Here is a 10,234-nt window from a genome sequence, read left to right on the forward strand (position 1 = left end):
GGCTGCATATCATGCTGATGGCTTCCTGAATCAAGCTGGGGATCCGGGGCCTGGGCTCACTTCCTTTCATTGGCTCCTCTCCTGACAGCCTCCTCGGGTAACCGTGTGCTCTAGTAACCCCCGTCCCCCGTTGGCCCGTCCTGAGCTCCCAGGATCATAAGGCGAATTCTTTAAGCACCTGCCAGGTTGAGGGATGACAGGGCGGGACAGCGGATCGTTATTCTTCTTGTCATCCCAGGCAAATGCAGCATGCGCCAGTTTAATATCAAGCGGCCACTACCGGAGGCACAACGTCCTTGTATTTCTTGGACACGCTGAGTCGCCCCCTGGCCTTGCTGTTAGTAGCTGACACTCCATCTTCACTGTGCTGACTCCCACTTTCCAGTCAGCTGTCCTGGAGCGCGGTCTCCCTCTCCTTTCAGAGACAGAGGCGCATGGCTTTGAAACAGCTCCTGGGCCGCCGAACTAGAGCGCAGCCCCGCTGCCCCAGCCCAGTGCCCGTGGCGGGCCATTCGGATGCAGAGGGCACGGCCACGGGAAGGCACGGTGGTGATGGGCATTACAGAGGAGACAGCCGCACAGATAACAATCGCAGATTACAGCAACCCCCCTTCAACATTATGTCACTAGAGTCATCTCACTGCCCCCCGCGCAGCTGTGAGCTGGGCCTGGCCTGGTCCCTTTGCCACTGCCGCAGAGACCCGGGCCGTTCAGTATGAGCCCATCCCCGCGGAGCAAGGCATTGCCATCTTGGACCTCCGGATGGGCTCACTAGTAAGTGGCACCCGGACAAACCATCCCTGGCAATGGCTAAGCCAGGCCCCTGGATGCCCTGGCGCGTTATCTGTGTTCTGTGGGGTCACCTCGCTCACACGCTGGCATTTCTGCTCCCTGGCTGGAGGACCAAAACGTCTCACGCAGGGAAACCAGAATGAGACTGATGCTACGCGGTGCTGAGCGCTGATTAGGAACTGGTGCACTCACACAGGGTTGCTACACTTCTCCAGAGGCAGAAACCTCCCACTACCCGGCAGCTGGCTGAACATGCACAGGTACCAAATGGGCAGAGGCCAGAATCTCAGCATGCTTCATCCTACTGACCAGCTCTTCTCTAGTCAGGGGCTGGAACTTGCTGCTAAGACAGAAAATGAAGGCTAGAGACGCTATGACTAAAAATTGCCAGAGGCCGGCGGGCCATTGGAGGGATGTGTGTGCAGACGTTTGCGGGATTTCAGTGCCCAGGTCTGTATGCAGGTGCATTCATGTTTGACCATGTGTGTGAGTGCGTATATGTGCAGATGGACCGTGGACATGTGCACACGTGAGCCTATTTTGCATAGGTGTGTGTGACTGGGGAACGTTAGAGGCGCTGTGGTTTGCTTGCACTTCCTCTGTTAAAATACATCACCTGCTAAATATGCCTCTTGCTGGGAAGAATATCTCAGGTCGGCACTCAGCCCAAACGCTCAGAATGCCCTGGTTTTACACACAGACTCACAGAATCATAGAACTGGAAGGAACGTTGTGTGGTCACCAAATCCAGTCCTCTGCCCTCGTTGCAACACCACGTAGACCATCCCTGACAGGTGTTTGTCTAACCTGCCTTCAAAGTCCCCAGTGACAGAGAGTCCACAACTCTCTAGACAATTGATTCCAGCGTTTCACCTGACAGGCAGGAAGTTTTTCCTAATGTCCAACCTACTCCTCCCTTGCTGCAGTTTAAGCCCGTTGCTTCTGTGTGCAATGCATGCACGGGGAGACGCCTCTGGAGAAAGCGCGTGGCTGGCACTGAAAGTGGGCTGACTTGAGCTTTTCATGCAGCATTTGGAAATATTTTCCTGGTGCCAGGAGCGCCCCTCACTACCAGGGTTCATTGACCAGTAGCAGTGTTCCCTGGAAGCTGAGCGCTTGGGTGCCCACCAGGAAAGATTCCAATGCCACCCAGCTGATTAGCAGAGCGCCCACAGCCAGCAGCATGTGTTTGCACTGGTGGTGCACATGCCTTGGTGCACATAACAAAATTTATTTTGTACAAGGATGGAAAAAAATAGAGGGAACATTGCCCATCAGTGTTCGTCATTCTCCTTAGACCCAGAAGGAACAGGTCTCTTTGGGGCACACACAAAACTGCTTCTGGTAGCTGGTGTGGAGCCTTCTGTTGGATTAATCCATTTCAGTTAATTTCACAGTCCTAGAATTTTAAGAATGGTAAAGTTCATGATTTCAGATATTTAAATCTGAATGGTCACAGTGTTGTAACGGTAGGGATCCTGACCCCAAAGGGAGTTGTGGGGGTCACAAAGTTATTGTAGGGGGTCGTGGTATTGCCACCCTTACTTTGACGCTGCTGTCTTCAGAGTCCAGCACCTCAGCAAGCAGCTGCTGCTTTCTGGCTACCCAGCTCTGAGGCAGCACAGAAGTAAGGGGGCAATACCACAAACCCCTAAAACAGATGTGGGGACAGAGCTGGCAACATTGCCAGGGGCAGGTTCCTGTGTGAGTGTGTCTGAGTTATACTAACGACACCACTGCAGGACCTAATCACATCAGCCACCGCATCAGAGGCTCGTCCAACTGCACATCCTCTGACGTGATCTATGCCAGCAAGGCCCCCCTGCCATGTGTACTGGCCAAACCGGGCAGTGTCTGCGACAAAGGATTAATGGACACAAATCAGACGTCAGAAATGGGAACGCTTCTACCTGCAGGGGAACGTTTCTCCCCGCCTGGGCGCTCAGCCATGGATTGAAAAGTAGTCAGTCTTCTACAAAGGAATTTCACAAGCCAACTACTGAGAGAGAGAGAGAGAGAGAGAGAGAGAGAGAGAGAGAGAGCAGAGCTGGCCTTCATATGCAAATTTAACACTGTTTCCCTTGGCCTGAACAAAGACATTCACTGGATGGCATCTTATAAAACCAGCTTTGCTTACATTTAACACCCCATTGACATCAAAAGCTAAGTATGGGACCCTTCCAGCCCTCTCAATTAGCCTCATTAGCACCGGGACTACAATTAACAGGTACTTTTTTTTTTCTCCCTCTCCCTTCTTATGCTGAGGGTGTGTCTCCACAGCTAGTTTGGAATAACATCCAAAATAATTTTGAAATGACGGTCGGCTTATTCTGACTTCTATTAACTTCATTCCACGAAGAATGATGCCTATTCTGAAATAGCTAGTTTGGAATAAGGCGTGTGTAGACGCTCCACTGCTGCTATTTTGAAATAGCCCGTCACCAGGGCCAGTCTAAGTTATCCTCCTGGGGCTCTAAATTGAGACAGCACGTCTACATTAGGGAAGCCTGCCTGGGACTCATTTTCAGGCTTCCCTGCAGTGCAGACGTGCTATTTCAAAATAACTATTCTGGAATAGCTTATTCTGAAAGACTGTGTCTAGACTGGCAAGTTTTTCCACAAAAGCAACTGCTTTTTCAGAAAAACTTGCCAGCTGTCTACACTGGCCCCTTGAATTTCCGCAAGAACACTGAGGATCTCATGTAAGAAATCAGTGCTTCTTGTGGAAATACTATGCTGCTCCCGTTCGGGCAAAAGTCCTTTTGCGCAAAAGGGCCAGTGTAGACAGCTCAGATTTGTTTTGCGCAAAAAAGCCCCAATTGCAAAAATGGCGATCGGGGCTTTTTTGCACAAAAGCTCGTCTAGATTGGCACGGACGCTTTTCCACAAAAAGTGCTTTTGCAGAAAAGCGTCTGTGCCAATCTAGACGATCTTTTCCACAAATGCTTTTAATGGAAAACTTTTCTGTTAAAAGCATTTGCGGAAAATCCTGCCAGTCTAGACGTAGCCAGATAACTGCAGTGTAGACGTAGCCTGAGGGTCCCCTTTTCCCCTCCATTCTAGCTCAACTCATCTGAGGAAGTGGGTCTAGCCCATAAAAGTATTTGTATATTTGTTACGCTCTACGGTGCCACAGGGCAACACATTGTTTTTGAAGGTACAGACTAACCCAGCTACCCCTCAGTGCCTCCAAGATCTCTTTAGTGGTAGCTAATTTAGTCCCCATCATTTGAAATGTGCAGTTGAGATTCTGTTTTCCAATGCGCATTACTTCGCATTTATCAACACTGAATTGCATCTGCCGTTGTGCTGCCCAGTCACTCAGTTTTGAGAGATCCTTTTGTAGCTCTTCACGGTCTGCTTAGGACTTAACTATCTTGAGAAGATCTGACTCCGCTGCAAAAATTGTCATCTCATTGTTTACTCCCCTTTCCTGATCATTTATAAATATGCGGACTAGGACGTGTCCCTGCACAGACCCCTGGGGGACTCCACTAGTTACCTCCGTCCATTCTGAAAATTGATCATTTATTCCTACTCTTTGTCTTTTAACCAGTTACCAGTGCACGTAAGGATCTTCCCGCTCATCCCAGGACAACTTACAGTGCTTCCTTTTGGCACTGTACCTTTTAATTCTGCTGCTGCCCCCCGTAATCCCTTTCTGTGTAATTCCCCTTTCTAAAACTACACATTACGGCTTTGGGCCTCCATGGTGTCGTCCCCATTACAGGGATGTGAAATGTAACTCTGTTGTGGTCACTACTGTCAAGCAGTCCAGCTATAGTCTCCTCTTGGACCAGATCCTGCGCTCCACTTAGGACTAAATCAAGAGTTGCCTCTTCTCTTGTGGGTTCCAGGAGTAGCTGCTCCAAGAAGCAGTCATTTAAGGTGTCACGGATCTTTCTCGCTGCCTCCCATCCTGCGGTGACGTGTACCCAGGCAATTGGGGATAGTTGTGGAGTGTTTTATTTTACTAGCCTCTCTAATCTCCCTGAGCATTTCACTGTCACTAGCACCATCCTGGCCATGTCATGGTAACACCGCTGAGGAGGTGTTCCCTTCACCTCCCGCTAGCCCTGGGCTCTTGGACTTTCATTGAAGCTGGTCTGGTATCATCCCCCAAATAAATGAGGCCTGGAGATCGCCGTCGGGCCCTGAGTGACTCCTGATGTTATGGGTTGCTAATGGGAGCCGTCTGCCGCTTCCTGACGTGCTGTTTAGACCCAGGTGGATGATGAAAAGCCTCCGGTGTTGTTCTTCTGCTGCTGAGAGGTTCACATAGCAGCCCTGCTTGTGACATGTGATGTGGTGGCTGTGGGCAGGGGGGGCAGGGGGTCTGCCTGCCGCCCTGGCAGTAGGAAGGTTTGGGTGGCCACCACAGGCCCTGCATTCTGGGGGGCTCCAAAGTGGCCTCCCCCGCCATCCTACGGATGGGACGATCCCCAGTACTGAGGTTGGCCCATGAGGCCCAGGGCAGACTTGGGGATTACCGGGTGGCCTGGTGCATGGGGAGCAGTAGCGGGAAGTGCGGGAAGCAGAGGGACCCAGCAGCCTGCTACGCTCTGCCGCCATCTCCCAGCCAGGTCTCTCCCATGCCACAGTGGGGGGGGGAGCCCCTGCTGCTGCCCCCAGGAATCCCCCAGTGCGTGTCTCTTGGGGGAGGGGACTTGAGCAAAGGGGTGCAAGGGAGGTGTGAGGGGGCAGAAGGAATGCAGGGCTTGGGGGAAGGGATGGAGTGGGGGTGGGGTCAAAGCCGGGGCAGGAAGAGGAAGGGCAGGGCCTCGGGCAGGAGCAGGTGGCCCTGGGATTGTCCCAGCACCCACAGGCGACGTTCAAAGGGGACGATCCCCACTAACAATTGGCGTCACTGGCAGCTCGCAGGGTGCTGATGTGAGGCTGGTGACCGGTTTCCTTAAAGCCCCAGTTCCTGGAGCCACGCGGCTCTGTGAGGATTTCAGCCTCCGTTCTGGCAGAACGAGGTTTCCAGCCCTCGTGGCTGAGGGAAAGCACCAAGGTGGGAGCCCAGAGCAGCCCAACGGCTCAGAGCAGAAGGCAAAGGAAGAACTTTGTATCGACTCTGGTTATTTTAAAGCCGGTCGCAGGATTCGGGGTGAGCCCGACTCCTGAGTTTGAGCATCTGGGCTTGGCAGCGCGGGGCCCGTCGATCTCCCTGGAGAGATGCAGGGTGCAGGACTTCTGTGATGCCGGGTCGGGGTCAGGGTGGGGCCCGAGAAGGTCAGTGGGGAGAATCCAGGGCCCAGGGCCTTGCGTTTGATACGGTCCAGAGTCGGAGAGTCAGTATTCGAGGCTGAAACCCGAGTCTGACGTCCCGGCTCCCCCAGAGTCTAATGGTCTCACAAGGCCCGTCCCAGCCAGGACAAACATGGATCCGCTCCCAAGTGCGGACCTGGGTGCCCAGCGCTGCCCTCTGCCCATGGGAGCTGATGGCTGGAGTGGACCTGCCCGCTGGAGACTGTGCCGGCAGGGCTATGGTGGGGCGGCTGTGCCAGCACGGCCCCTAGCGGGATGCAGACTGCACGGACAGGAGCGTTAGCTGAGCCGTGTTAGCAGTGCGGACAGCAGCCCTGCACTGGGCGGCCAGCCGGCATCACTGCGCTGACGTGACTTTGCGGTGCAGACCCAGCCTAGCCTGCGGCCGAGCCCCTGCGACCTGGCACTGGCTGGGAAAGGGGGCTCCCAAAGGACGAAACGCCTGCCACATCCCCTGGGGGGGGGACATGGAGACCGGCATAAGGTCCCAAGGGACCGGACGACTCAGCATTGCTCTGCCTCACAAGCCGTGCGCACGGGCCGGGTCTCACTGGGGTTGTGATCCAGGCTGGGATCCTGGCAGGGCCAGGCTGGCCGCCACCCTTGAGAACGCGGTGCTGATGACAGCGGGGTGCGGTCCCCTGCAAGTCACCGGGAGCCAGGCCCCAGCAGGTCATGTCATTGCTCCAGCATCTCTGCCTTGCTTTGAATCCAAGGGCGATGCGTTCCCCTGCTCCTAGGCTGGGCCCGGAGCTCCCTGGGGCAGGGGAGCGCTTAGCTCAGTGGGCCGGCCTTCCCCGCTGGCTTTCCCGGCTGCCCAGGCCTGCACTGCGGTGCCCGGCTCATCATCTGGGTCCCTGAGGCCGGAGCTCTGCTCCCACAGGCGGCTCTGGGGCCGTGTCTGTGTCCGTCTGTCTGTCTCCTCTCTCGGCTTCCCAGGAAAGCTGCTGTGATTTACGAGCCGCAGACAGCCCTAGCTGAGTGCCCAGGAGGGCTTGATTACCGGTTCCCAGAGGAAGCTGCCTGTGCGGAGATGGCAAGGTGACAGGGTTTATACAGAACAGCACAACGTGTCTAAGCAGAGCTGTCAGCGAGACGGATGACGTGACAGAGAAGGCCCATTACTTCATTCGCACCTCAACAGGCAAACAATAAAACACTCACACCCCACGTGGCGGGGGAGGGGAACCCCCACACTCACACTGACATGTCGGCCTGCGAAAACTCCACAAGCTCTGGGGCTGGTTTCTCCCTCTTGCTGGCTCAGCAGGAAGAAGCATAGAGAGACGCGGGGACCCTTGCGGGGGCGGGCGGCAAGGGGGGCTGGGATGCAGGAGCTGGTCTCCTCCTCACCGCCCTAGGGGTAGAAGGAGCCGTGCGAATAGCGTCTTTGCCACCGAGAACAGGCATGTTCAATGGTAACAGATCAGAGGGGCCCAAAGCCCGGGGCCTTTCGGGTCCATGTCGACAGCAGCAGGGCCAGGGATATGGGAGCCATCCCACTGAACCAGTCCAGGTCCCCAGCTAGCCTGAAATCCTGCTTCAGACAACTGATAAGACCAGCTGCTTCTGAGGAAGGCGCAAGAACCCGGAAATGGGCCCTTATGAAACAACCTGCCCCCAAAGGAAATTCCCTCCTGACCCTCATTCAGCAGCTCCTGCCCTGACGCAGGAGGGTTATACCCTTGGGAAGTTGTATATCCTGTCACATCGAACTGCAGCTATTCTGCTGAAATGTCCAGTCTGCTTTTTGTATCCTGCTAAGCTCCTGGCCTCATTCAGATCTTGTGTGGGTGAGTTCCACAGGCTCAGAGTGTCTGGTGTAATAGGATTTCCTTTAATCCTTTAATTTGTTGCCTTTCAGTCATGGAACGTCCCGTAGTTCCTGCACTACGAGCAAGGTCCTCGGGGTACCCTCGCTAGACCACCCGTGTGTCCCAGACCTATACCATGTCCCTCCCCCGTTCCTGTTTCTTCTTTCAAGAGGAGAGACCCAAGCATGCGCCTAGACCATGGGGTCATGTCCCAGCCCAGCAGGTGGGACGCGATGGCTCCATCTTTCCAAGGCTTGTTGTGAATGTGGCAGGAGCTGACTCTGTCTCCACAACAGAGCACAAGGCAGCAGCCTCGCTCTGCCTGGCTTCTCCGCCCTTCTCAGCCCGGGGCTATGTCCACACTACAGAGAGTTGTTGGAAAAACAGCCGTTTTTCTGACAAAACTTGAGGAATGTCCACACTGCCATCATGTTCATCCGCAAGAAAATCGAAAGAACAGAGGGGCTTTCCCGGCGTTGGGAATCCTCATTCTGTGAGGAAGAAACCTTTTCCCGAAAGAGCTCCTTCGCAAAAAGGCGTGTGTGACGGGAAAGAGGAGTTCTTTCCGAAGACGGGGAAAGAGGAAAAAGCGCAGGTGCCCTGGTGGCCGCTCCGCCCACAGCAATCACAGCTGAATGCGAGAGAGCGGCCATTCAGTGTGGACGCTCTCTGTCGAAAAAACATCGCTTTTGTGTGTAGACGCTTTCTTTCGGAAGAAGGTTTTTCGGGAGATCTCTAGACACAGCCAGGCAAGGGAAGCTCCTTTCGCTCCCGAGCCAGTGGGACAAATGAGGCCCCGAGATGAAGGAAAGTGCTGAGCCCGGAGCCGGTGCAGCGGGTGGAGACAGAGAGAGTGGGAAGACGTCCCTAGAGGCTGTCAAGTCCCGGCTGGACACAGCCCTGGCTGGGATGACTGAATTGGGCTGGTCCTGCTTTGGGCAGGGTGACTCCTGAGGTCTCTGCCAGCCCTGGGATTCTGTGGCTCTAAGACGCAAGGGGCCGCTCAGACACTGCAGAGACCGGGAGACAGAAAGCAAAGTGCAAAGGAGCAACTCAAACAGCCTGTCGGGCAGGGTGTTCCCAGTCGAGACCGAGACGTCTGTGCTAACGTGGTTGCACAAGGCCCAGGTGAGAGCTCCCGTGGAACGCTGGGCACCCGCGCTCAGGAAAGAGGAATTCGGGCTGGAAAAGGGCAGAGAAGAGCTGCCGGGCTGACCAGAGGAACCAAAGGTCGAGCCAAGAAGAGGCCTGATGGCTCCTAGCAGGACGCAAGCGGAGAGGGGCTCTGGTTGCTCCCTGTGAATACAGCAGGGGGCCAACACCAGCTGGCCGAAGGGCTGTTGGAACCAATGGGGATAAACTGGCCCTGGATAATCTGGCAGGACATGGGGAGGAGGACTCTGACTACCAGAGGAACAGGCAGAGGGAAAGCTTCCCAAGGGAGGCGTAGGGCAGAGAGCACGACTGGTTTCAAGTGGAGCCGGAGACCTTTCTGAAGGGGTGACGAGGCAGTGGGCCCTGTGATAGCAGAGGCCTGAACGCAGTGGCCTCGGGTGTCCAGCCCAGCCCCGTGTCAGCACATAACCACCCTGGGAGCGGGGAGCGCCGGGAAATGGAGACATAGCAGAAGAGACGGAGAGACAGGATGGTGCAGAGAGGGCAGCCCACGAAGGAGGCAGAACGGGTAACGCGTCTAAGGATCCACCGATGCAAACGGACACGGCCCTGTCCGGTCAAAGGCATGGACACCAGCGGAGCTCTCCGCTCTCCGCGCTCCGCTCCGCGCTCTCTGCTCTCCACGCTCCGCGCTCTCTGCTCTCCGCGCTCTCTGCTCTCTGCACTCCGCGCGCTCCGCTCTCCGCTCCGCGCTCTCCGCTCTCCGCGCTCCGCTCCGCGCTCTCTGCTCTCCACGCTCCGCGCTCTCTGCTCTCCGCGCTCTCTGCTCTCTGCACTCCGCGCGCTCCGCTCTCCGCGCCGCACTCTCCGCTCTCCGTGCTCTCCGCTCTCTGCTCCGCGCTCTCCGCTCTCCATGCTCTCCGCTCTCTGCTCCGCGCTCTCCGCGCTCTCCGCTCTCCGTGCTCCGCGCTCTCTGCTCTCCGCGCTCTCTGCTCTCCGCACTCCGCGCGCTCCGCTCTCCGCTCCGCACTCCGCTCCGCGCTCTCTGCTCTTCGCGCTCTCCGCTCCGCGCTCTCCGCGCTCTCTGCTCCACGCTCTCTGCTCTCCGCACTCCGCGCTCTGCTCCGTGCTCTCCGCTCTCCGCTCCGTGCTCTCCGCTCCGCGCTCTCCGCGCTCTCTGCTCTCCGCGCTCTCCGCTCTCCGCTCCGCGCTCTCTGCTCTCCACGCTCTCCGCTCTCCGC

This window comes from Pelodiscus sinensis, chromosome 23, assembly GCF_049634645.1.
Source record: "Pelodiscus sinensis isolate JC-2024 chromosome 23, ASM4963464v1, whole genome shotgun sequence".
NCBI classification, from domain to species: Eukaryota; Metazoa; Chordata; order Testudines; family Trionychidae; genus Pelodiscus; species Pelodiscus sinensis.